The following is a 27,946-nucleotide window of genomic DNA, read 5'->3' as shown; positions in this document are numbered from 1 at the left end:
TAGGCCCCCCCCCCCCCCCAAAAAAATGAAGAAAGCACTGTAAAAAAATAAATTGTAAAAAAAAAATAAAAAAAATTACTGCCACTGTCATATGACATTAAAAAAAAAGTATCGGTACTTGTACTCGATCCCAAAAAAGTGGTATCGGGACAACCCTAATTCACATATAGCATCGGAAGTTCAAACCGAACTCACAATCACACGTGTGTTGTCTGACCCGGAACATATTATTTCAAGGGGGGGGGGGGGGGGGTTAGAGTTGTAGACTCAGGAAAAGAAAATGTGTGTAAAGGGGAAGAGAGAAGAATAGGGAGTAAGAGAGGAAGAAGGAATAAGAGACCAGAGTAAGGTATGTAGACTTTGCAAAGGCGCTCGGTAACAAGAGGGACGTCATTAACCAACAACAATACAATTAGGGTTCCTTTACCCAAACAGTCCAGTACGCTGGGAATTTATCGGTAGATAAATCGGTGAATGCCGGAAGCTTTTCTATGTCACTGCCCTACCGACACCCTCCACTGCCCTACCGACACCCTCCACTGCCCTACCGACACCCTCCACTGCCCTACCGACACCGTCCACTCCTCTACTGACACCCTCCACTGCTCTACTGACACCCTCCACTGCTCTACCGACACCCTCCGCTGCCCTACCGACACCCTCCGCTGCCCTACCGACACCCTCCGCTGCCCTACCGACACCCTCCGCTGCCCTACCGACACCCTCCGCTGCCCTACCGACACCCTCCGCTGCCCTACCGACACCCTCCACTGCCCTACCGACACCCTCCACTGCCCTACCGACACCCTCCACTGCCCTACCGACACCCTCCACTGCCCTACCGACACCGCCCACTGCCCTACCGACACCGCCCACTGCCCCACTCTGCAGTTTTTATTTTTTTGTGCTATAAACAAGAAAAAATTTTTTTTTACTTTTTGCTATAATAAATATCCCCCATAAAACTGTCCTCATCAGTTTAGGCCAATACTGTATGTATTCTGCTTCATATTCTTGGTTAAACAAATTGAAATAAGCGTATATTGATTGGTTTGCGCAATAGCGTCTATAAAATAGGGAACAGATTTATGGCATTTTTAATAAGATTTTCTGATAAATTAAATTTTAGTTGTCATGATATAAAATAATGAATGTGAGGGGCCTTTTGGTGGGCGTGATTATTATACAATCTGATGCCATCTAAGAGCGATCCTGTCTCATTTGCTGGAGGAGCACTGTAGTGTAGGGTGACTACATTTCCAAACTCCCATTCAGGGCCCCCCCCCCCCCCCCCCCTTCCCAAAAATCAGCTTGTGCTGTAACGAATGTGCTGTAGGAGGGTTTGGGGGGATTTGAACAAGGAGGGGGCATTGGGTGAATGTATGTGCTAGGAGTGGGGGGGGTGAACATTTCTGCTTAGGGGGATTTGTGCTGGGAGGAGGATTGAGGAGGGCAGTGGCGGCTGGAGCTCAACATTTTTGGGGGGGGCGCAAACAAACGAAAAAAAAAAAAAAACAATTGCAGCCTCACAGTGCCCATCAAACGCAGCCACTGTGCCATCATACGCAGCCACTGTGCCATCAGTCACTGTGCCATACCATCAAACACAGCCACTGTGCCATCCTTTGTTATCACTGTGCCCATCAATTGTCACCACTGTGCCCATCAATTGTCACCACTGTGCCCTGTAAAATGCCGTTATTCAGATGGCTGGCGCTCACCAGGGGGGCGGCCATCTGAAAAGTGGGCGGCAGCGACAATACTTGGATTCATGCAATGCATGAATCTATGTATTGTTAATCCGTGGCGGTGCAGGAGAGAGAGGGGGCGGCACTCCTGCGCCCTCTATGGACGCACCGCCACTGGAGGAGGGGGATCTGTGCTAGAAGAAGTGATTGGGGGGATTTGTGTAGGAGGAAGGATTGCAGGGATTTGTACTACGAGGAAGGATTGGGGGGAATTTGTGTAGGAGGAAGGATTGGGGGGAATTTGTATAGGAGGAAGGATTGGGGGGATTTGTGTAGGAGGAAGGATTGGGGGGGATTTGTGTAGGAGGAAGGATTGGGGGGGATTTGTGTAGGAGGAAGGATTGTGGGGATTTGCGTAGGAGGAAGGATTGGGGGGGATTTGTACTAAGAGGAAGGATTGGGGGGGGGATTTGTACTAGGAGGAAGGATTGGGGGGATTTGTGTAGGAGGATTGGGGGCATTTGTGTAGGAGGAAGGAGTGGGGGGGGGAATTATTTGTGTAGGAGGAAGGATTGGGGGGATTTGTGTAGGCGGAAGGATTGGGGAGGGATTTGTGTAGGAGGAAGGATTGGGGGGGATTTGTGTAGGAGGAAGGATTGGGGGGGATTTGTATAGGAGGAATGATTGGGGGGGATTTGTACTAGGAGGAAGGATTGGGGGATTTGTGTAGGAGGAAGGATTGGGGGGATTTGTACTAGGAGGAAGGATTGGGGGGGATTTGTGTAGGAGGAAGGATTGGGGGGATTTGTGTAGGATGAAGGATTGGGGGGATTTGTGTAGGATGAAGGATTGGGGGGATTTGTGTAGGAGGAAGAATTGGGGGGATTTGTGTAGGAGGAAGCAATGGGGGGATTTGTGTAGAAGGAAGGATTGGGGGATTTATACTAGGAGGAAGGATTGGGGGGGGGGGGTTGTATAGGAGGAAGGACTGGGGGGATTTGTACTAGGAGGAAGCAATGGGGGGATTTGTGTAGAAGGAAGGATTGGGGGATTTATACTAGGAGGAAGGATTGGGGGGGGGGGGGATTTGTGTAGGACGAAGGACTGGGGGGATTTGTGTAGGAGGAAGGATTGGGGGGATTTGTGTAGGAGGAAGGATTGGGGGGATTTGTATAGGAGGAAGGATTGGGGGGGATTTGTAATAGGAGGAAGGATTGGGGGGAATTTGTGTAGGAGGAAGGATTGGGGGGATTTGTGTAGGAGGAAGGATTGGGGGGGGGGATTTGTGTAGGAGGAAGGATTGGGGGGGGGGGGGGGGAGTTGTGTAGAAGGAAGCATTGGGGGGAGGGGTTGTGTAGAAGGAAGGATTGGGGGATTTGTGTAGAAGGAAAGATTGGGGGGATTTGTGTAGGAGAAAGGATTGGGGGGGGTTTGTGTAGGAGGAAGGATTGGGGGATTTTTGTAGAAGGAAGGATTGGGGGGGGGGGGGATTGTGTAGGAGGAAGGATTGGGGGGATTTGTGTAGGAGGAAGGATTGGGGGGATTTGTACTAGGAGGAAGGATTGGGGGGGGGGTTGTATAGGAGGAAGGACTGGGGGGATTTGTGTGGGAGGAAGGATTGGGGGGATTTGTGTGGGAGGAAGGATTGGGGGGGATTTGTGTAGGAGGAAGGATTGGGGGGGATTTGTGTAGGATGAAGGATTGGGGGGATTTGTGTAGGAGGAAGAATTGGGGGGATTTGTGTAGGAGGAAGGATTGGGGGGATTTGTGTGGGAGGAAGGATTGGGGGGATTTGTGTAGGGGAAAGGATTGGGGAGATTTGTGTAGGAGGAAGGATTGGGGGGGGGGGTTGTGTAGGAGGAAGGATTGGGGGGATTTGTGTAGAAGGAAGGATTGGGGGATTTGTGTAGGAGGAAGCATTGGGGGGATTTGTGTAGGGGAAAGGATTGGGGGGATTTGTACTAAGAGGAAGGATTGGGGGGATTTGTGTAGGAGGAAGCATTGGGGGGATTTGTGTAGGGGAAAGGATTGGGGGGATTTGTACTAAGAGGAAGGATTGGGGGATTTGTGTAGGGGGATGTATCGGGGGGATTTGTGTAGGAGGAAGGTTGGGGGGGGATTTGTGCTGAGAAGGGAATTAGTGCTGGGAGGAGGATTTTTGTTTGGGGGGGGGGGGTTTGTGCTGTGATGGGCAATTTGGGGGAGTAGATTTTTGCTAGGAGGGGGAATTGGGGTGGGATGTGAGTTGGGAGGTGGGATTGGGAGCAAAGATTTGAACTGGGAGGAGGGGGGCCCTGTCAGGTAGGCCTCTGTGATTTCTATGCCCCCCCCCCCACTCTTGGCTAACACCAGACCTCTCTATACCCCCCTACTCCTAGATAACATAACCACTATACCCACACCTCCCGACATTTTGAGATGGGAATGAGGGACACCTACGAGCAAACATATGAAGGCATAGGACACGCCCCCTGCCACACCCCCTTAAAGGAGAATTAGCCAAAAAAAGTTTAATTACATCCACAAGGGCATTTTTTTTTACCACTACTATTCCTTTATATTGGCTTTAAAAATGTACAAATGCAGCAATTTAGAAATTGGATGAAAGGTTTAGCACGGGGAAATACTTTTTGAAAGATAAAACGTGAATTCTATATACAACTATATAGATCAGACCAAAATGAGGGACACATGAGGAGGAAATAGGGACAGAGGGACATTGCTCCAAATCAGGATCTCTGTGCCCCCATTGGGTAGTGTGTGCCCCCTATCAGGGATCTCTGTGCCCCCATTGGGTAGTGTGTGCCCCCTATCAGGGATCTCTGTGCCCCCATTGGGTAGTGTGTGCCCCCTAACAGGGATCTCTGTGCCCCCATTGGGTAGTGTGTGTGCCCCCTAACAGGGATCTCTGTGCCCCCATTGGGTAGTGTGTGCCCCCTAGCAGGGATCTCTGTGCCCCCATTGGGTAGTGTGTGCCCCCTAGCAGAGATCTCTGTGCCCCCATTGGGTAGTGTATGCCCCCTATCAGGGATCTCTGTGCCCCCATTGGGTAGTGTGTGCCCCCTAGCAGGGATCCCTGTGCCCCCACTGGGTAGTGTGTGCCCCCTAGCAGGGATCTCTGTGCCCCCATTGGGTAGTGTGTGCCCCCTAGCAGGGATCTATGTGCCCCCATTGGGTAGTGTGTGCCCCCTAGCAGAGATCTCTGTGCCCCCATTGGGTAGTGTATGCCCCCTATCAGGGATCTCTGTGCCCCCATTGGGTAGCGTGTGCCCCCTAGCAGGGATCCCTGTGCCCCCATTGGGTAGTGTGTGCCCCCTAGCAGGCATCTCTGTGCCCCCATTGGGTAGTGTGTGTGATCACTGTGGGGTAAACACATATTGTAGATATCGCTTCAAAGCAATCGGCGGTGAGTGAGAGGCGGCAGGGGGCGGGGTCTATGTCAGCAGGAAAGCTGCTTTTGGTCCAACCAGAAAGGATCACAGTGACTGCACATGCTCTATGCGGTCCCCTGTATCCTAGCAACGGTAAACACTGGCCGGCCGCCCACTCGGTGGAGATCCGTGACATAAGGACGCCGTCCGGTCCAATCCGGATACAAGCACAGGATGGGAGACCCAATAGATACCAGCCCAGGAGACTCTCATGTGGCCCCTACTGGTCCCGGGGCCCTCAGGTATGACCAGTCCGCCCCTGGTTACATTTCATTTATTGATTTCATGTACAATAAAGTACATTTTGTCGTATACTTTGGGGCCTTGTTATTATGTCCTTATGGCAGATTCTCCTTCCTGCCGTCCCTTTTCTATAGGAATTGGGGGATTGGGGGGGCAAATATTCAAACTGGGAGGAGGAGGGGGGCCCCTGTCATGTAGTGTGGCCCCTGTCAGGTAAGGTGTTGGGGGCCCCTGTCAGGTAAGGTGTTGGGGGACTGTCAGTACGCTTGTAAGAGGCCTGGGGGTCCCCAGGGGCCCGGATGGTCACCCCCCCTTTTTTTTTCAATTGTAAGGGGTCCGGAGGTTCCCAGAGGCTCGGAGGTCACCAGGGCCCCGGATGGCAACCCCCCCTTTTTTTTTTAATTGTTTTATTTCGTTTTTATTAAAGGGCCCAGAGATCCCCAGGGGCCTGGAGGTCCACAGGGCCCCAGATAAAAACATTTCATTATTTTTTTTATATTTTTTTATTTCTTTTTATTAAAGGGCCCCGGATGGCAACCCCCCCTTTTTTTAGAATTGTTTTTATATATATATATATATATATATTATTTAAAGAGCCCAGAGGTCCCCGGGGGACATGGAGGCCCCGAAGCCCCGGATGGCAACCCCCCCCCCCTTTTTTAATAATTGTTTTTATTAAAGGGCCCAGAGGTCCCCAGGGCCCCGGATGGCAAACCCCCTTTTTTTTTTTTATTAAAGGGCCAAAAGGTCCCCAAGGCCCCGTGAATTGAGAAGTGGGGGGTGCCCTGGGGACCTCTGGGCCCCTTACAAATAAAATGAAAGAAATAAAGAAAATTATATATATAAAGGGGGCCCTTTAATAAAAAGATAAATAAAATAAATATACTTTTTTTCTTATTTTTTTTTTAATTAATTAATTTTTTATTAAAGGGCCCCCTTTTTAAATAATTTATATATATTTTTCCTTTAGTTTATTTGTAAGGGGCCCAGAGGTCCCCAGGGCAACCCCCCAATTTCTGGCATCCTCCCCCCCCTTCTCAATTCACTGCAAGCTTGGTTCTCTCCAGGGGGCCCATGTCTGAAGCTGTGTAAGGGGCCCCTGGGGTCTCTAAAGAGAACTCTAATCCCGATTGTGATTGACAGGTCACATTACACAACATGCCGGTCCAGCTCGTGCCCCCCCCCCCTTCTCAATTCACGGTAAGCCCCCCCTCCCCCCCCCCTGGGGTTCTCTTCAGGGGGCCCATGCTGTGTAAGGGGCCCCTGGGATCTCTAAAGACAGCTCTGATGCCGATTGTGAAAAGTGATTTCTCTTCCCTTAAATCAGAAAAGAGAGAAAACACTGACAGGTCACATGACACAATATGCCGGCCCCCCCCCCCCCCCCCCACATACACACGGTGAAATTACTGCTAATGAGACTTACTGTGTCTCCGATGGATGGACGATGGAAAATCAGTCGACCTAGTCTCTGATTAGTCCTCTCTGGGGGGCGCTGTGCCGGTCGTGTGGAAAGAGCTTACCGAAAAAGCTTCCGCTCCGCCGGAGTAAGTACAACAAAATGGCGCCGCTCCGCCACCGCGTACCAAGTATGACTCATCCGACGCTCCGCCCCCCCCCGTTTGACCAATCCGAGGAAGCGCGTGTCTCACATCGCATGAATAGTCCTTTCCCGCGCGGCTCTGCACTGGCCGCGAGGAGGGCTGAGCTGATAGATAGCTGGAGAGACGATTCAGCTTCCTCCTCCCTCCAGCCTGAAGGTGGCAATAGAGAGCGCCGCTGTGCAGTGAGGACAGGCTGTCTTCTCCCTCAGTCTCTTTCACCATATCACATGACTGGAGGAAGGAGATGTTCCGCACAGTGTGTCTGTAAGTACAAGGGGGGAGGGGAGACAACTTACCACACAGACCTTCCCCCTCTACTCCTCACACAACCCCCAGACACCACCCTCTCTTCCTCCCCCCCCCCAGACACCCCCCTCTCTTCCTCACCCCCTCCAGACACCCCCCTCTCTTCCTCACCCCCTCCAGACACCCCCCTCTCTTCCTCACCCCCCCAGACACCCCCTCTCTTCCAGACACCCCCTTCTCTTCCTCACCCCCCCAGACACCCCCCTCTCTTCCTCACCCCCTCCAGACACCCCCCTCTCTTCCTCACCCCCCCAGACACCCCCTTCTCTTCCTCACCCCCCCCAGACACCCCCCTCTCCTCCCCCCCAGACACCCACTCTCTTCCTCACCCCCCAGACACCCCCTTCTCTTCCTCACCCCCCCCAGACACCCCCCCTCTCCTCCCCCCCCCCAGACACCCCCCTCTCTTCCTTACCCCCCAGACACCCCCCTCCCTTCCTCACCCCCCCCAAACACCCCCCCCTCTTCCCCCCCCCCCCAGACACCCCCTCTCTTCCAGACACCCCCTTCTCTTCCTCACCCCCCCCAGACACCCCCCTCTCTTTCTCACCTCCCCAGACACCCCCCTCTATTGCACAATGCCTTTACCACTTAAGACCCAGACCATTATGCAGGTTAAGGACCAGGCCCCTTTTTGTGATTCGGCACTGCGTCACTTTCAACTGACAATTGCGCGGACGTGCGATGTGGCTCTCAAACAAAATTTACGTCCTTTTTTCCCCACAAATAGAGCTTTCTTTTGGTGGTATTTGATCACCTCTGCAGTTTTTATTTTTTGCGCTATAAACAAAAATATAGCGACAATTTTGAAAAAAATATGCAATATTTTTTACTTTTTGCTATAATAAATATCCCCCACAAATATATATAAAACATGTTTTTTCCTCAGTTTAGTCCGATACGTATTCTTTTACATATTTTTGGTAAAAAATTGCAATAAGCGTTTATTGATTGGTTTGCGCAAAAGTTATAGCATTTACAAAATAGGGGATAGTTTTATGGCATTTTTTATTAATATATATTTTTTTTACTAGTAATGGCGGCGATCAGCGATTATTTTTTTTTTCCGTGGCTGCGACATTATGGCGGACACATCGGACACTTTTGACACATTTTTAGGACCATTGTCATTTTCACAGAAAAAAAAAGTGCTATAAAAATGAAAGTGGCAGTGAAGGGTTAACTAGGAGGGGGCACTGTAGGGGTTAAGTGTGTTTGTAAGGAAGTGATTGTTACTGTGGGGGGCGTGGCTGTGCGTGTGACGTCACTGAGCGTAGTTCGCTAACTCGGGGAACAGACGATCACTGACAGCCACACTAGGAAGAATGGGGAAGGTTTGTTTACACTCACCTCTCCCCGTTCTTCCTCTCTGTGACCCGATCGCGGGCGCGGTCACGGAGGACAGGACCGGGTCACGAGCGTGCCGGCAGCGCGCTCGCGACCCACGGCTGGGCATTTTAAAGGGAACATACCTGTACGTCCATGTGCCCAGCCGTGCCCTTCTGCTGATGTATAATAGTCGTGCGGCGGTCCTTAAGCCTTTAACTGCTACATTAAAATTTTCTCTTGTTAACCTCTTCACATGCTGCCCATAGTCATATGACGTCCACAGATGGGCTCTCCTAGGTGGACGTCATATGACGTCCTGGGCTTCCTGGCCATCTAGGGGGTGCCAGTCACATTTACACAGTAATCACTGCAGTTTTATAGCACTAATCGCTGTATAAATGTGAATGGTCCCAAAAATGTGTCAAAAGTGTCCGATATGTCCGTTGCAATGTCACTGTCAAAATAAAAATCGCAGCTCGTCGCCATTACTAGTAAAAAATGCAATTAACCACTTGAGCCCCGGGCCATCGTCAATTGACGGCCTCACGGTGGCTCTGAATATTCAACAGGACGTCAATTGACGTCCTGGATTGCTCCGGCCACTGGGGGGCGCGCGAGCGCGCCCCCGAGATGCCGATGCGCGTGCCTGGCGGTCGCGATGTCCGCCAGGCACTCGGGATCGGCGGCTACAGGGACAGGACGTGGAGCTCTGTGTGTAAACACAGAGCTCCACGTCCTGTCAGGGGAGAGAGGAGACCGATCTGTGTCCCTTGTACATAGGGACATAGATCGGTCACCTCCCCCAGTCACCCCCCCTCCACACACAGTGAGAACACAATACAGGCACACATTTAACCCCTTCCTCACCCCTAGTGTTAACCCCTTGAATGCCAGTCACATTTATACAGTAATTAGTGCATATTTATCGCACTGATCGCTGTATAAATGTGAATGGCGCCAAAAATGTGTCAAAAGTGTCCGATGTGTCCGCCATAATGTCGCAGTCCCAATAAAAAAAATCGCAGATCGCCGCCATTACTAGTAAAAAAAAAAATAAAAAAAAATAATAATAATAATTATAATTATAATTCTGTCCCATATTTTGTAAGCGCTTATTGCGTTTTTTTTTTTTTTTACCAAAAATATGTAGAAGAATACGTATCGGCCTAAACTGAGAAAAAAAAATTTTGGGAAAAAAAATTGGGCTATTTATTATAGCAACAAGTAAAAAATATTGTTTTTTTTTTCAAAATTGTTGCTTTTTTTTGTTTATAGCGCAAAAAATAAAAAACGCAGAGGTGATCAAATACCACCAAAATAAAGCTCTATTTGTGGGGAAAAAAGGACGTCAATTTTGTTTGGGAGCCACGTCGCACGACCGCGCAATTGTCAGTTAAAGCGACGCAGTGTCGGAAGCTAAAATTTCACCTGGGCAGGAGGGGGGTATATGTGCCCGGTAAGCAAGTGGTTAATATATCCCCTATTTTGTAGACGCTATAACATTTGTGCAAACCAATCAATTTACGCTTATTGCGATTTTTAAAAATATGTAGAATAATACGTATCGCCTAAACTGTGAAAAAAAAAATTGGGGATATTTATTATAGCAAAAAGTAAAAAATATAGAATTTTTTTCAAACTTGTTGCTATGTTTTTGTTTGAATCACAAAATATAAAAACCGCAGAGGTGATCAAATACCACCAATATAAAGCTCTATTTGTGGGAAGGAAAGGACATCAATTTTGTTTTGGTACAACGTTGCACTATTGCGCAATTGTCAGTTAAAGCGATGCAGTGCCGTATCGCAAAAAATGGCCCGGTCATCGAGCAGCCAAATCTTCTGGGGCTAAAGTGGTTAAACATTTTGGTAGCAAATTTAGTGGGAAGTTCTTGCATTACCCCAGTGCTACGTAACCAATATGTGATCGATTTCAGAAGCACATTTATTTTTTATGCTTATTGATCAGCTAAGCACGCAATTTCAGGATTATTCAAGCAAAGCTTTATTTTTATTACTCATAACTAATGCACTGTCACACTACTTTTTATGCAAATATGATTTGGATTTCTTGATCCGTGACAATTCAGTATTTTGGAAGTTTTATAGATGAAGGAGAAGCTCCAGGTACATAGCACTTTCATATTTTTGAGTTATTTGCAGACCAATCAGCTCACTGTACCCATATTTGCAAAAATTCTTAGAACTGCAACCTTGTGCCGAGAAGTCAACTTCGCCCCCGCCTGTGAAAAGAAAATCGTCCACATATACAGGATTAAAACTGAATAGAAAAACTCTAAGTGCACTCTACTGCTTCAGGGATCACTCAGTTGTTGGACCTCACATCATTATGGTAAGCATTAATCTCATATATACAGGGTGATCGCTGTTATATAGTTGTGCTATTGTAGGAGATATCACATATGTAAAACCGCTATATAGACATGCAGAGAACAAAGGACATGCAGAGAAAAGCAAGGGTGCGCTCTCCCCACCTGAACCATATTGGGCCAATATCTTACAAGGGGGTGGGGCAAGCCTCCCTCCCAGGGGCGGACTGACAACTCATGGGACCCCCGGGAAATAGATTATGGGGGCCCCAGGCAATAGGAGATTATGGGGCCCCGGGCAGTAAAAGATTATGGGGCCCCCAGGCAATAAAAGATTATGGGGCCCCCAGTCAATAGATTATGGGGCCACACAGTATACACACACATACAGTATACATACACACAGGGCAGCCATCACAAATTTTGGGGCCCCTTACACAGCTTTAGGCAGGGCCCCCCTGGAGCAGAGAATCGGGGAGAGGGGCCCTCCACTCTCCTGCCACGAGATGGTAAGTGGGGGGGGGGGGTGTTTTAAAAAAAAAACGGGGTGGCGCCCGGGCCCCTTACAGGTGTAATGCCTGTACCCCCGTAATAGCGGCCCTGCATACACAGTACACACACACAGTATACATACACACACTGAGAAGGTACTGGAGAGGCGGGGCAGCTATAATCTTGGGATTTTTAGACCAAAAGGATGTCGGTAAGGGACATTTCAGGGACAGATGTAAAAAAAACACAGATTTTTACATACTGTCCCTGGTTTGGCAACCCTGATGGGGCACCCTAGTGACATGGGGCCCTCGGGCAGTGCCCGAATGGTCAGTCCGCCCCACTCCCTCCTTCCAAAGGCACCTAAACCCAATAAGAGAATTATTAAAAATGGGCCATTATCAGGCCTTAGATGTGGTGATTGTATTAGTTTTCTTTTTTAATTGATCTGCCAGTAAGGCCCCTTTCACACTGAGGCAGAGCGTGCAGTGGCGGTATAGCGCCGCTAAACATGGCCGCGCTATACCGTCTGAATTGCGGCGGTATTCGGCCACTAGCGGTGCGGTATTGACCCCCGCTAATGGCCGGAAAACAGTTAATACCACCGACAATGCGCCTCTGCTACACTACAGAACAATTTATCTGATAAAACAGAAACATAGAGAGGACGGGAAGCTACAAGCTCACTGAATTTCTGTCGGGGTCTACAGATATTTTTGCACTTATTGAACAGACAGAACAAAAGTAACATTAATAACAGATCAGAAGGGAGCAAAAATTAACATTTAACAAATAATAAAATAAAGAAATAAAGAAACTTACAAGGTAGCTTCATTCTTCCTCTGAACCGTATACACTGATCATCTTTTCCTAAACAAATGGTCGAAGCTGTTGCAGTGCAGACCTCCGTGGTATTAAACGCATAGCAAGATGGACATACAACGCCCTTGGCTTGAGTAGGAATGTCTGGTACTAAAAAAGAGGAATACAATGTCTTTATAAACAGATATGATGAACAAGGTGTCAAAAAATAATGAATGAATTAATAGAACCTTCTACGTGGATTTGCAGGTTATGAGAATAAAGTAATCTGATCTGATTACAGCAGAATTATCTATTTATTTATTTAGCTGTTTGCTGTCAGTAATTGCATTTTATCTTTAGAGTAGGGTGACCAGACGTCCTCGGTTTCTGGGGACAGTCCCAGGACTGAGGACCCTGTCCCCGGAGCATGTCTGTCCCCGGATTGTGGAGCGGACTTAGGGTTGCCACCTGTCCGCCCCTGCAATCCGGGGACAGTGTCCACCCACCGCAACACTCCCATCTCTAAAGTGGTTGTAAATGTTGAAGGGTTTTTACCTTCATGCAGGTCTTGTTTTCAGTGGGAACGTAGAAGAACACAGTTTCGGCACCTCCAGCACTGAATGTATTCTATGGCAAGGAGTGCTGGAGGGTCTATTGATGCTGGTTGCTGGAGAATCTATTTTCGCTGGTGGGGTTCTATTTTTGTGTGGGGGGTCAATTGTTGCTGGGTAGGTCTATTTTTGCTGACAGGGGGGTCTTATGTTGCTAGGAAGGATGTACTTTTGAGGGAGAGGTCTATTGTTGCTGGCTGCTATGAGATCTGTTGTTGCTGGGGGAGGTCTATTGTTGCTGGGGTGGTATTTTGTTGTCAGGGGTTCATTGTTGCTGGGGGGCAGGTCTGTTGCTTTGTGGGGGATCTATTGTTGCTGGGGGGTCTCCTGTTGTTGGAGTGGGGTCTATTAAATTCCATACAAATTACTTTGTAGAAAAAAATTATACTTGGCTCTAAATTCTCTAAAAGGGGCGATACTGGGAGTGGGTAAGGAGTGGAGCCAAGAGTTGGGTAGGGGGCAGAAATAAAGGGTGACTCAGAAAGGGAGAGTTCCTTCACCTATTCTCTGAGAAAAAAAGGTCCATGTGCTACTCCACCCACAGCCCCCCAATACTCACCTGAGCCTCCTTTTGGAAGCCTCAGCTGTCCCAGGTCTCCCTCTCTCCTCATTGGCTGAGACACAGCAGCAGGATCCATTGGCTCCCACTGCTGTCAATCACAGCCAGTGAGCCAATGAGGAGAGAGTAGGGTTAAGGCCGAGACACGGCTCTGTGTCTTATGCACACATAGAGCAGGGCTCAGGAGTAGAGGTCGACCGATATATCGGCAGGCCGATATATCGGCTGATATTTGGCCGTTTTGGCCGATATTTTACAATTCCCGCTAGCGATGCCACGGCTCCTTTTTTTCCACAAATAGAGCTTTCTTTTGGTGGTATTTGATCACCTCTGCGGTTTTTAGTTTTTGCGCTATAAACAAAAATAGAGCGTCAATTTTGAAAAAAATGAATATTTTTTACTTTTCGCTATAATAAATATCCCCCAAAAATATATAAAAAAAATGTTTTTTCCTCAGTTTAGGCCGATACGTATTCTTCTACATTTTTTTCGTAAAAAAAAAAATCGCAATAAGCGTTTATTGATTGGTTTGCGCAAAAGTTATAGCGTTTACAAAATAGGGGGTATTTTTAAGGCATTTTTATTATATTTTTTTTTTACTAGTAATGGCGTCGATCAGCGATTTTTTTTTCGGTACGTCGACATTATGGCGGACACTTTTGACACATTTTTGGGACCATTGGCATTTTTATAGCGATCAGTGCTATAAAAATGCATTGGATTACTATAAAAATGCCACTGGCAGTGAAGGTGTTAACACTAGGGGGCAGAGAAGGGGTTCAGTATGTTCCCTGGGTGTGTTCTAACTGTAGGGGGGGTGGCCTCACTAGGGGAAATGACTGATCTTCTGTTCATACATTGTATGAACAGAAGATCAGCATTTCTCCCCCTGACAGGACCGAGAGCTGTGCCCTAGTGGCCTGCGCGAGAGCCGACGTATAGCTACGTGCTCTCGTGCAGGGGAGCCGACTTGCCGTCATAAAACGACGGCGGCTGGTCGGCAAGTTGTTAAGTAGCGTTAGTGGGCAATTTGTTAAAGTGTTTTATCATATTGCAATGTGTTACTGTTTGTGTGGTTACCTCTTCTTTCAGGGTTATTCGCCTTGAGAAGTCCCCAGGAAGCTGACAGGTTACAGTGTTTAGTTTCCTTACTCTTAATCCTGCAGTCAGTAAAACCCAACTGAGTTATTTGCACATATCTGTAGATCATGTTATTATATTGCCACTGTTTGTTTCATTGTTTAAGCGGAGGTCCACCCAGAAATGGAAATTTCGCTAATCCGGTTCCTCTCCCCCTCCAGTGTCACATTTGGCACCTTTCAGGGGGGAGGGGAGAGCAGATACCTGTCTAATACAGTTATTTGCTCCAACTTCCCGCGAATGAGCGCCGCAGAATCCGCGGCAAACTATGCCATGTCTGGTCCCTCCTCTGTCCCCCCCCGATGTCTCCTGGGAGACACAGGGACCATTCAGAACACGCAGCACGACTCACGCATGAGCAGTAGGGAACCAGGCTGTGAAGCCGCAGTGCTACACTAATTAAAACGTTTAACTGGGCTTTAAACTGATCACAGTAAGGCCGGGTTCACACTGGTGGACTGCACTTTTGGACGCAGTGCCATTGTATGCAAAATTGGGATATTTATTATTTATATTTATTATAGCAACAAGTAAAAAATATATATATTTTTTTTAATTGTCGCTCTTTTTTTGTTTATAGCGCAAAATATAAAAACTGCAGAGGTGATCAAATACCACCAAAATAAAGCTCTATTTGTGGGGAAAAAAGGACGCCAATTTTGTTTGGGAGCCACGTCGCACGACCGCGCAATTGTCAGTTAAAGCGACGCATTCCTGGAAGCTGAAATTTCGCCTGGGCACGAAGGGGGTTTATGTGCCCAGTAAGCGGTGTAAGTGGTTAAAGACATTTTAGAGTGTTGCCTTTCTCTGAGAGTCGCAATTCTTTTTACTGTCATTTAACCACTTAAGCCCCGGGCTATTTGGCTGGCCAGAGACCAGGCCACTTTTTGCGGTTTGGCACTGCGTCGCTTTAACTGACAATTGTGCGGTCGTGCGACGTGGCTCCCAAACAAAATGTATGTCTTTTTTTCCCCCCACAAATAGAGCTTTCTTTTAGTGGTATTTGATCACCTCTGCGGTTTTAATTTTTTTGCGCTATAAACCAAAATAAAGCGACAATTTTGAAAAAAATAAATATATTTTTTACTTTTTGCTATAATAAATATTTCCTCAGTTTAGGCGATACATATTCTTCTACATATTTTTGGTAAAATAAACACCTATTACACATCCCTACACACACCAGAAAAGGAATAAGTAGCCATAGCGCCCCTTCCAGCCTTACAAATGTGGCCTGGGCATCCAAGTGGTCATGAAAGGATTAAATAAAAGAGGAAGCAATTCAAATGTAAATATACCAATTTTTTATTGTGTGTTTATAAAAGTATAATTATGGATCTATACACATTTTTTCCTTTTCCAACTATATATACTCTAATTCAGGGCAGGACTTAGGGTGGTGGGGGCCCCTGGGCTTGAGTGTTGAAGGGGCCCCCTGGAGCCGAGAATTGGGGGGGGGGTCGAAGATGTTGAGCGAGGGGGGGATCATAGTTGTTGAGAGGGGGGGGGTGCATTAAAGTTGTTGAGCCGGGGGGCGCATTAAATTTGTTGAGCGGGGGGGTGCCTCTCACCTGTGCACGGAATGTGTCGGCTCTCCTCCCTTAAGAGTGCCTCTCACCTGTGCCGACAGCCGGGGCCACAGACTGTCATTAGCCCGGCTGTCGGCTTTCTTCCCTTCAGCAGTCACAGTCCTCCACACACCGCTCCGGTTCCTCCTGCTTCCGTGCTGCCTCCTCTTGCAGTGCGGGAAAATTAACCCTTTCGCGGGACAGCGGGAAGAAGCTGTCTGTGCGGGAAAGTCCCGCAGAATCTGTGTGTGTTGGGAGGTATGCGCAGGGCCGCCATCAGGAATTTTGGGGCCCCTTACTAGGGTTGCCACCTGTCCAGGAATCACCCGGACAGTTCGGGTTTGGGATCTTGTGTCCGGGTTTCAGTTTTCATTATAACTGAGGTAGTCACACAAAAATCTGTTGCCATTCGGGAGATGCGGGCCGCTGTCTGGGGGCAGGTTTGGCATCACTGAGGGGGAGCCATGATGTCAGCAAGAGCAGTTTGGCCACACCCACTGTTTGCCGCAGCGCGCTGCATTACCACTCTCCTTGAGGCACCCAAAGGTGCCCCAGGTCTTTTATAATCCTATTGTATATATTACGAAAACAATGTGCCCTGTGCCGCTTAATTGTTCGAGTTTGACTTGAAGAAAAGGTGGCAACTCTACCCCTTACACAGCTTGCTTAAAGCGGTTCTCCACCCTAAAGTGGAGTCCCGCTGATCGGAAACCCTCCCCCCCTCCGGTGTCACATTTGACACCTTTCAGGGGGGAGGGGGGTGCAGATACCTGTCTAAAGACAGGTATTTGCACCCACTTCCGGCCACACGCTACGGGCAAAAGACGGGCATTCCGTCACATCCCGTCTGTCGCCCGTTGTGTGCTGGGAACACTCGGCTCCCAGCACACAGCGTGTGAGCCAATCGGCGGGCGCAGCGCGACTCGCGCATGCGCCGTAGGGAACCGGGCAGTGAAGCCGCAGCGCTTCACTTCCTGGTTCCCTCAGCGTGGATGGCGGGGGGAGCAGCAGAGTGACGAGCGATCGCACTGGACTCCAGGACAGGTAAGTGTCCTAATATTAAAAGTCAGCAGCTGCAGTATTTGTAGCTGCTGGCTTTTAATATTTTGTTCCCATGGCACATCCGCTTTAAGGCATGGGCCCCCTGGAGCAGAGAACTGGGGGGGGGGGGGTGCTGTCGCCTCCTGAAATTGAGAAGCGGGGGGGCCCTTTACAAAAAAAAGAAGAAATAAAGAAAAATATATATACAGTACAGACCAAAAGTTTGGACACACCTTCTCATTCAAAGAGTTTTCTTTATTTTCATGACTATGAAAATTGTAGATTCACACTGAAGGCATCACAACTATGAATGAACACATGTGGAATTATACATAACAAAAAAGTGTGGAACAACTGAAAATATATTTCATATTCTAGGTTCTTCAAAGTAGCCACCTTTTGCAGCAGACACATCTCTAGAACTGTTAGGAGGAGACTGTGTGAATCAGGCCTTCATGGTAGAATATCTGCTAGGAAACCACTGCTAAAGAAAGGCAACAAGCAGAAGAGACTTGTTTGGGCGAAAGAACACAAGGAATGGACATTAGACCAGTGGAAATCTGTGCTTTGGTCTGATGAGTCCAAACTTGAGATCTTTGGTTTCAACCCCCGTGTCTTTGTGCGACGCAGAAAAGGTGAACGGATGGACTCTACATGCCTGGTTCCCACCGTGAAGCATGGAGGAGGAGGTGTGATGGTGTGGGGGTGCTTTGCTGGTGACACTGTTGGGAATTTATTCAAAATTGAAGGCATACTGAACCAGCATGGCTACCACAGCATCTTGCAGCGGCATGCTATTCCATCCGGTTTGCGTTTAGTTGGACCATCATTTATTTTCCAACAGGACAATGACCCCAAACACACCTCCAGGCTGTGTAAGGGCTATTTGACCAAGAAGGAGAGTGATGGGGTGCTGCGCCAGGTGACTACCTCTTGAGTGCCAAGCAGTAATCAAAGCAAAAGGTGGCTACTTTGAAGAACCTAGACTATTAAAAATATATTTTCAGTTGTTTCACACTTTTTTGTTATGTATAATTCCACATGTGTTAATTCATAGTTGTGATGCCTTCAGTGTGAATCTACAATTTTCATAGTCATGAAAATAAAGAAAACTCTTTGAATGAGAAGGTGTGTCCAAACTTTTGGTCTGTACTGTATATATAAAAAAAGGGGGTAGCCATCTGGGGCCCTTTAATAAAAATAAAAAAAAGAAACCTCTGGGCCCTTTAATAAAAATAAATAAAAAATAAATAAACATTTGTAAAAAATACATAAAAAAAAGAGAGGTTGCCATCTGGGGCCCTGGGGCCTCTGGGCCCCTCTGGGCCTTTTAAAAAAAAAAAAAAAAATATAAACAAAAATAAAAAAATAAACATTTATAAAAATAAATAAAAAAGGGGGGGTTGCCACATGGGGCCCTGGGGACCTCTGTAAAAAAAAAAATATATATATATATATATAAATAAAAGGGGGTTGCCATCCGGGGGCCCTGGAGACCTCTGGGCCCTTTAATTAAAAAAAATTAAAAAAATAAACATTTATAAATAATACATTAAAAAAGAAAGGTTGCCATCTGGGGCCTCTGTGCCCCTCTGGGCATTTTAATAAAAAAATTAAAAATATAAACAAAAATAAACATTTGTAAAAATAAATAAAAAATGGGGGGTTGCCACATGGGGCCCTGGGGACCTCTGTAAAAAAAAAAAAAAAAAAAAAAAAATTATATATATATATATATATATATATATATATATATATATATATATATATATATAAAAAGGGGGTTGCCATCCGGGGGCCCTGGAGACCTCTGGTCTAATAATAATATATATATATATATATAACATTTTTTTTAATAAAAAATAAATAAAAAAAGGGGGGTTGCCGTTCGGGGCCCGGGGGACCTCCGGACCCCTAAAAAATATATATATTTTTTTTTTAACCTCTTGACCACTGGGCACTTAAACCCCCTTCCTGACCAGACCAATTTTCAGCTTTCGGTGCTCTCACAATTTGAATGACAATTACTCCGTCATACAACATTGTACCCATTTGAAATTTGTGTCCTTTTTTTCACACAAATAGAGCTTTATTTTGGTGGTATTAGATCACCTCTGGGTTTTTTATTTTTTGCGCTATAAAAGAAAAACGACCGAAAATTCTGTAAAAAACAAAAAAAAAAACTTGTTTCTGTCATATTCGCAGGTTATTTCTCACACACAGCATATGCATACCACGAATGACACCCCAAAACACATTCTGCTATTCCTCCCGAGTATGGCGATACCCCATGTGTGCAACTTTTACACAGCGTGGCCACATACAGAGGCCCAACATGCAGGGAGCGCCATCAGGCGTTCTGGAGCACCCAGACCAATTCTGACATTTCTCTCCTACATGGAAAAATCACAATTTATTTGCTAGAAAATTACATAGAACCCCAAAACATTATATATGCGGAGTATTGGGGTATTGCGGAGTATTGGGTTTTGCAGAGTATTGAGGTATTGGGGGTATTGCGGAGTATTGGGGTATTGCGGAGTATTGGGGTATTGCGGAGTATTGGGGTATTGCGGAGTATTGGGGTATTGCGGAGTATTGGGGTATTGCGGAGTATTGGGGTATTGCGGAGTATTGGGGTATTGCGGAGTATTGGGGTATTGCGGAGTATTGGGGTATTGCGGAGTATTGGGGTATTGCGGAGTATTGGGGTATTGCGGAGTATTGGGGTATTGCGGAGTATTGGGGTATTGCGGAGTATTGGGGTATTGCGGAGTATTGGGGTATTGCAGAGTATTTGGGTATTGCGGAGTATTGGGGGTATTGCAGAGTATTTGGGTATTGCAGAGTATCGCGCAGGGTATTGGGGTATTGCAGAGTATTGCGCAGGGTATTGCAGAGTATCGGGGTATTGCAGAGTATCGAGGTATTGCAGAGTATCGGGGTATTGCAGAGTATCGGGGTATTGCAGAGTATCGGGGTATGGCAGAGTATCGGGGTATGGCAGAGTATCGGGGTATGGCAGAGTATCGGGGTATGGCAGAGTATCGGGGTATGGCAGAGTATCGGGGTATGGCAGAGTATCGGGGTATGGCAGAGTATCGGGGTATGGCAGGGTATCGGGGTATGGCAGGGTAACGGGGTATGGCAGGGTAACGGGGTATGGCAGGGTAACGGGGTATGGCAGGGTAACGGGGTATGGCAGGGTAACGGGGTATGGCAGGGTAACGGGGTATGGCAGGGTAACGGGGTATGGCAGAGTAACGGGGTATGGCAGAGTATTGTATGTATTGGGCAGGGATAGCTGAGATGGATGGATGGATGGCTGGATCTGTCACTGCAGTTGTCACAGATCCAGCCACAGCACTGCTGACACCCCGCGCTCCCCCCCCTCTCCTCTCGCACTGTACCGAACGGTACAGAGCGGGGAGGGAGGAACCGGCGTCATCAAATGACGCCGGTTTGTTTACAAGTGATCGCTCCGTCATTTGACGGAGCGATCACGTGGTAAACAGCCGCGATTCGCGGCAATTTACCGTGATCCGTGATGCGTCGGGTCTTCTAGACCCGGCGAGCACAGACACTTCCGCGAGCGCGCCCCAGGGGACGCGCAAACGCGGAAGTGCACGAGGACGTCCCAGGGACGTCCTGTCACAGTAACTCGACCGCGCTGTAGCAGTATTTTTGCTATAGCGCGGTCGGCAAGTGGTTAAAGGGGGCCCCCTATTGGGCGGGGCCCATGGGCTTGAGCCCAGTCAAGCCCAATGGTAAGTCCGGCCCTGGGTACAACATATAATGGTAAAAAATGGTTCCAAAGTTTAAAGACCACACTATCTTACCCACAAGTTGCCCACAACTAGCGACAAACACAGAAAACTGCCGAGGTGAAAATGGTCATGTGCATGATCCTGCAAATGAGCAGGAAAAGTTTGAAAATGGTCACAAAAGGACAGTCATATAAGAGTTAACATGTAAGTGAGACAGAGGGGATAAAAAAAAAAAAAAAAACACACCATAGCCAAAGCAATAGGGATGGCTAGGGGTTAAAATATTATCTGTGAGATATATATGTATTTAAGACATAATGACCAAAATATTGGTTAACTTAGTTTAGCAGTAATGACTGTGAGACCATAAAGCATAAATGACTTACATATATAACGGTTTATGGGGTTAAAGACCAGGGACATCAATGAGCAATCCAGCTGCAGTGTTAATTCAAGGAAGGAATCATGTAGATTTCCCAGAATATCTGTTTAAACGATAACAATTGGCTACAAATTGCATTAAATTATGTTTTTATATCCCCCTGCAGTTCAGATTTCAAAATTGGAACACATAAAACAGAGACAGTAGTGATAATTAATTATATAAAAATATTAGGTAGCATTAGGGATGCACATTTTTACTGTGCATTTCCCCAATGCTTGGCAATGCACAAACCGATTGTCATGTAGTGTGCCTTAAAGTGGAAGTAAACCCTTCAATTTGATAGTTACAAAACAGTTAACATTCCCGGCATGCCGGAAATGCTAGCTGTCACATTTGTTTGTGCTCTCAACCAAACTGCCAAACCATTCAATGGCTGGTTTCATAACAGGTCACATGTTATGGCAGTTGCAGATTAAACAGAGGTCAAGATGGCCGCTTCCTTGGCTGAAAACGATAGGAGGGTTTACTTCCACTTTAAAGGGGTTGTAAAGACAAAAATATTTTCCTCTTAAATTAAAGTCTGACAGTAGCTGATAAAGTAAAAAGTAAAGTTTTGCATTATAACTAGTTTAATACCTGTTGAATACGAGCTGTTTTATTCACCTTCGTCACCCCTGAATCATTATTCTCACTGACTTCCTGGTTTGCGGTGCGCATTTATTCTTGCTACATCACGGCCTAATGGGAACTACAGTTCCCATTAGGCTTAGCCTCCATGCCTGTGAGGGATAAGAGAGCATCTTCACGCAGGGCTGTAGTCATAGGGAGGGGGTGAACATATTCTGGTTTCCACCATGCACTTAACTTGAATTGTTATGCCTCTGCTGTTATAAAGTTTATTTTTGCTTTCGGCATTCCCAGCTAACAATCTGATGCTTATTTTTAAACTAATAGGCATTGGCATGCAAGTGATTAAACCTTCATTCCAGGCACAAAAACATTTAATAAAATATATTCCTCATTAGCCACAGAGGATATAACTCCAGCACAACAAACACAATTGAAAATCCAGACATTCAATGTAAAAGTAACAGTATCATCATTGCTGTGCTCTACGTGTAGATGAGCGTCTCTCAGCCAGGGTTCTGTGGAACCAAAGGTTGCTAGAGGTTCCTTGAGCAATGTGGAGTTTCTACCTCCCAGTAACCACTGTTATCAATGATATTTTAAGCTATGTGTAAGGGGGCAGTTTTTCCGCTACAAGTTTACATTTAAAGGTCTTGTCTCTCCCCCAGCCTGTGACTGGACACTGAAAAGAGAAGCAGCAGACTGATGAGCTTATCTCTCTGTCACTCTGTACTCCTATCAGCATACTACAGCACAGCTGATTGGTCCCTTGTGCTTCTTCTCCCTCCCCAGGCCTTAAAGGGGTTGTAAACCTTCCTGTTTTTTCACTTTAATGCATCCCATGCATTAACACACATTAACCTGTTGTGTTCTAGCAATGCATAGTGTGTGCTCTAAAGGAGAACTTTGCTATAATATACAGTATCTCACAAAAGTGAGTGCCCCCCTCACATTTTTGTAAATACTTTATTATAGCTTCTTATGTGACAACACATTACACTTTGCTTCAATGCACATGTAGGTATGACATATAATCCCAGCTAGGATGTATACGGTATAGAGTAGGAGGCCTGTCAATCAGAAAACTGGGATTAAACTCTGACAGGGCTGAAATTCAGCTAAAGAGGCATATGCCATGTTCCACATTGCTTAACAAATATCAGGCATTTTGCGAGAACCCCATAGGTGATGATCAAATGTCACCTTTATACCCATATCAATAAATGCCACAAAAATTACATTGTTGAACAGTATATCAACAAACATCCTAAACCTATTGTGTCAGTTGTCAAAGCTGTGTCACTTCTAGCTAATAGCTTCTTGCAAAGTAGATGGGTCATATTAGAATAAGCATTGAAAGCTAGCCCATATTTACAACAGAGAAACAAATAAGGGTAGGCCCTGTTGGGCACTATTATTAACATTGTACTAAGCAGTTTGCACAATTTAGTAGCAGGTTCCCCTCATCCTGATGTTCGTGGTTAGTAGTCACCAGTGGAATAAGTGATCTCACATATTTTCCACAAAGGTCAATCCCATAGAGATGGAAGTAAATGAAGCTGGAACAGTTTACCTCCACGAAAATGGAAATTCAGAAAGTGGATTTCCAGACAGGCCCACTTAAAAAACAGTCATGGTTAGCCTGGTCCTGAAGGGTCATCTGCATGGTGAGTGGTGATGGGGAGAATTCCACTGACTGAAATGGAGTGTCGCCTGAAGGCAAGAGCTGCATGGATTCCAAAGAACCTCTTGGCTTCATAAACCGTGGTGAGAGAGTAGGGCTTGCCCTCCTGTAGGAACTGGAGCTTGAAAGGGTATCACCAGCAATACTGAATGTGAATAGATTGTATAAAATACAAGACAGGTTTGAGTGTTCATCCTTTAGCAATGGTAGCTGGCCAAGGAATATTGATCCTTCGACACTTGCAGCAGACGTTTTCTAGTGCAATAAAAGTGGAAATGCGCTATTATGTCCCATGGAGGAGAGTCTGGAGAGGTTCCTGTAATTCCTATTGAATTCCAGTCTCTCAATTGGCATTCCATTTCCCAGCTCTTGAAATAGAGTGGTCCAAGCATACCGCAGGTCCATCATGGAGTCCAGAAGACCCCCTAGTCTCAAGTTAGGTCTGTGGTCCCCATTTTTCAGAATCCTGTAACAGGGTCATAATAATATGTTGCAGTCACTCTATTTGGCTCTCTATGACAGTTGAACCCTTGCTCCAGCATAGAAGGTCTTTTGCCAATGTCCCTGATTTTTTTGAGTTGGGTCCAGGGGCGGACTGACAACTCCTGGGGCCCCCGGGCAATAGGAGATTATGGGGCCCCCAGGCAATAGATTATGGGGCCACACAGTATACACACACATACATTATACATACACAGTATACACACACAGACACACAATATACACACACAGTATATACATACACACACTGAAAAGGTACTGGAGAGGCGGAGCAGCTATAATCTTGGGATTTAAAAAAAAAATGATTTTTACATACTGTCCCTGGTTTTACTGAGGCTGGCAACCCTGATGGGGCCCCCTAGTGGCATGGGGCCCTCGGGCAGTGCCTGAATGGTCAGTCCGCCCCTGGTTGGGTCGTGATCTTTTTGTCCAGGGGCTTGTGTAGCAAGAAAGGTAAAAGACACAACTGCAGAGAGACTATGCTGCTCACCCGAGAGTAAATGATAAGGGAATTCCCCCCAGTGGGATTTTTTGGCAGCTCAATTAATGAATTGATTAAAAAAACAATATATAAGAAAGGGAATTTTATTGTAAAAACAACAACTAGAAAATATTCAGTGAGTTAAGATATGAATTGCAAAATTACAAAATCTTAAAATTTTCCATACATAGAGATCACAGAACACAACAAATTGTCATACAGCTTAGCATGGGTTATTGAAAGCATGTAGCAATAACTAACGCGTTTCAACCCTTAAATGGGTCTTCTTCAGAGGTATTGTTGTTACTAGGGAAAAATTTACATAATTAGTGTTCAAATGTTTTTACAGTTTCTCCCCATATATATGGGGAGGACAGAAAACAAGTAAACAGTGGCCCAGATTCTCAAAGGGCTTACGACGGCGCAACGCCATGTACGCCGTTGTAAGTCCTAATCTGGGCCATCGTATCTATGCAACTGATTCTTAGAATCAGTTACGCATAGATATCCATTAGATCCGACAGGCGTAAGGCTCTTACGCTGTCGGATCTTAAATGCTTTTTTTTTTTCCGCCGCTAGGTGTCGTCTCCGTCGTTTTCCCTGTCGAGTATGCAAATTAGCTAGATACGCGAATTCCCGAACGTACGCACGGTCGACGCAGTGAAGTTACGACGTTTACGTTAGGTTTTCTCGGCGTAAAGTTGCCCTTGCTATATGAGGGGCAACCAATGTTAAGTATGGCCGTCGTTCCCGCGTCGAAATTTAAAAATCTACGTCATTTGCGTAAGTCGTCCGTGAATGGGGCTGGACGCCATTTACGTTCACGTTGAAACCAATGACGTCCTTGCGACGTCATTTGGAGCAATGCACCCTGGGATATTTTCCGGACGGCGCATGCGCAGTACGTTCAGCGCGGGAACGCGCTTAATTTAAATGCTCCACCCCCCCCATACCCGGCTAATTTGAATTAGGCGGGCTTGCGCCGGGTGATTTACGCTACACCACCGCAACTTTACAGGCAAGTGCTTTGTGAATAAAGCACTTGCCTGTAAAACTTGCGGCGGTGTAACGTAAATGACATAGGTTACGCCGCCGCAGGGATACGCCGGATCTACGAGAATCTGGCCCAAACAGTTTTTTGAAGATTAAAATTACAGAGTGAGTATGTATGGATGTAAAGCAATCTAATTCGAACTCTTCCATCAGAGAGAGGAAACCCCAGGAGATCCCAGGTAGGTATTCCGACCACTCCATGCTCCAAAAAACAGGGAGCACCCCCCCTACAAAGAGCAAAGCACTCACATGTGATTTGCAGGGAATCACCAGGCAAAAGTCGAATCCCTGAGAAATGGCAGGCAGGGGGAGGGCCAAGTATCTGTGGCAAAACATTTTTTAAAAGACATTATAATTACATATTAGCATTTTTGATGCAATACGCAATTTTATCATACAGTGGGGATCCTTACAGGGAAAGACATAGCACACCACCCATTTAAATATCATATTTTCTCTTAACTACTTGGTAACCGCCCTATAGCCGAAATACGGCTACAAGGCGGTTACCTAACTCTAGGAGGGCGTCAATATACGTCCTCCCAGAGAGTCACAATTGCGCGCCCGAGCGGGCGCGCACACGCGATCACCGGCGCTCGGCGGGTCCACGGGACCCGCAGCAACACGGATCGCGGTAAGGAGCCAATGGAAGCGGCTCCTTACCACGTGATCGCGCCGTCCAATGACGGCGCGATCACTTGTAAACAAACCGGCGTCATGTAATGACGCCGGTTCCTCCCTCTCCTCTCTGTACCGTTCGGTACAGTGTGAGAGGAGAGGGAGGGGGGGGGGATCGGGCGGCAGCAGCAGCCGCCGCACTGTGGGCTGGATCTGTGACAATTGCAGTCACAGATCCAGCCATCCCTGCGCAATACTCTGCAAAATAAAAATAATGATGAGTGCAATACTCTGCAATACCCCACCCCATACTCTGCAATACCCCACCCCATACTCTGCAATACCCCACCCCATACTCTGCAATACCCACCCTGGGGGGGTGGGTATTGCAGAGTATGGGGTGGGGTATTGCAGAGTATGGGGTGGGGTATTGCAGAGTATGGGGTGGGGTATTGCAGAGTATTGCACTCATCATTTTTTTTATTTTACTCTGCAATACCCACCCCCCCATACTCTGCAATACCCACCCACCCATACTCTGCAATACCCACCCCCCCATACTCTGCAATACCCACCCCCCCATACTCTGCAATACCCCCCCCATACTCTGCAATACCCCCCCCCATACTCTGCAATACCCCCCCCCATACTCTGCAATACCCCCCCCCATACTCTGCAATACCCCCCCATACTCTGCAATACCCCCCCCCATACTCTGCAATACCCCCCCCCATACTCTGCAATACCCCCCCATACTCTGCAATACCCCCCCAATACTCCGCAATACCCTCAATACTCCAATACCTTGCAATACGTCGCCTATGGGGATTTTTAAGTAGCAACGTTTGGCGCAATTTCACGAGCGTGTGCAATTTTGAAGGGTGACATGTTGGGTATCTATTTACTCGGCGTAACTTCATCTTTCATATTATGCAAAAACATTGGGCTAACTTTACTGTTTTTTTTTTTTTTTAAGCACAAAACTGTTTTTTTTTTAAAAACACGCGTTCAAAAAATTGCTGCGAAAATACCGTGCAAGATAAAAAGTTGCAACAACCGCCATTGTATTCTCTAGGGTCTTTGAAAAAAAAGCATATATAATGTTTTGGGTTTCTATGTAATTTTTTTAGCAAATAAATGATGATTTTTACATGTAGGAGAGAAATGTCAGAATTGGCCTGGGTGCTCCAGAACGCCTGATGGTGCTCCCTGCATGTTGGGCCTCTCTATGTGGCCACGCTGTGTAAAAGTCGCACACATGTGGTATCGCTATACTCGGGAGGAATAGCAGAATGTGTTTTGGGGTGTAATTTGTAGTATGCATATGCTGTGTGTGAGAAATAACCTGCTAATATGACAGAAACTAGATTTTTTTTTTTTTTTTTACAGAATTTTCAGTCTTTTTTCTTTTATAGCGCAAAAAATAAAAACCGCAGAGGTGATCAAATACCACCAAAAGAAAGCTCTATTTGTGGGAAAAAAAGGACAAAAATTTCAGATGGGTACAATGTTGTATGACTGAGTAATTGTCATTCAAATTGTGAGAGCACCGAAAGCTGAAAATTGGTCTGGTGATTAAGGGGGTTTTCGTGCCCAGTGGTCAAGTGGTTAATAGGGGTTAAATACATAAATAGTGACTATGAGAATATGTAATGAATTAATGTGATATAAAGTCAATTAGAATA

At 46.5% G+C, this 27,946-nt stretch overlaps 1 long non-coding RNA gene across 1 annotated transcript in view; it reads left to right on the top strand.

Annotated features, from left to right (window-relative positions):
• The first annotated feature begins 7,041 nt into the window (after positions 1-7,041).
• LOC120932883 overlaps positions 7,042-27,946 on the top strand; it is a 28,319-nt gene continuing 7,414 nt past the window's right edge. The window contains exons 1-2 of the long non-coding RNA XR_005748039.1: positions 7,042-7,230; positions 10,805-10,953. This is a non-coding gene — a long non-coding RNA (uncharacterized LOC120932883). The remainder of the gene's footprint in view (positions 7,231-10,804; positions 10,954-27,946) is intronic.

This window comes from Rana temporaria, chromosome 3 (genome assembly GCF_905171775.1).
Source record: "Rana temporaria chromosome 3, aRanTem1.1, whole genome shotgun sequence".
Classification (NCBI taxonomy): Eukaryota; Metazoa; Chordata; class Amphibia; order Anura; family Ranidae; genus Rana; species Rana temporaria.
The sequence above is the reverse complement of the archived record's forward strand: the minus strand, read 5'-3'. Positions and strand labels throughout refer to the sequence as shown.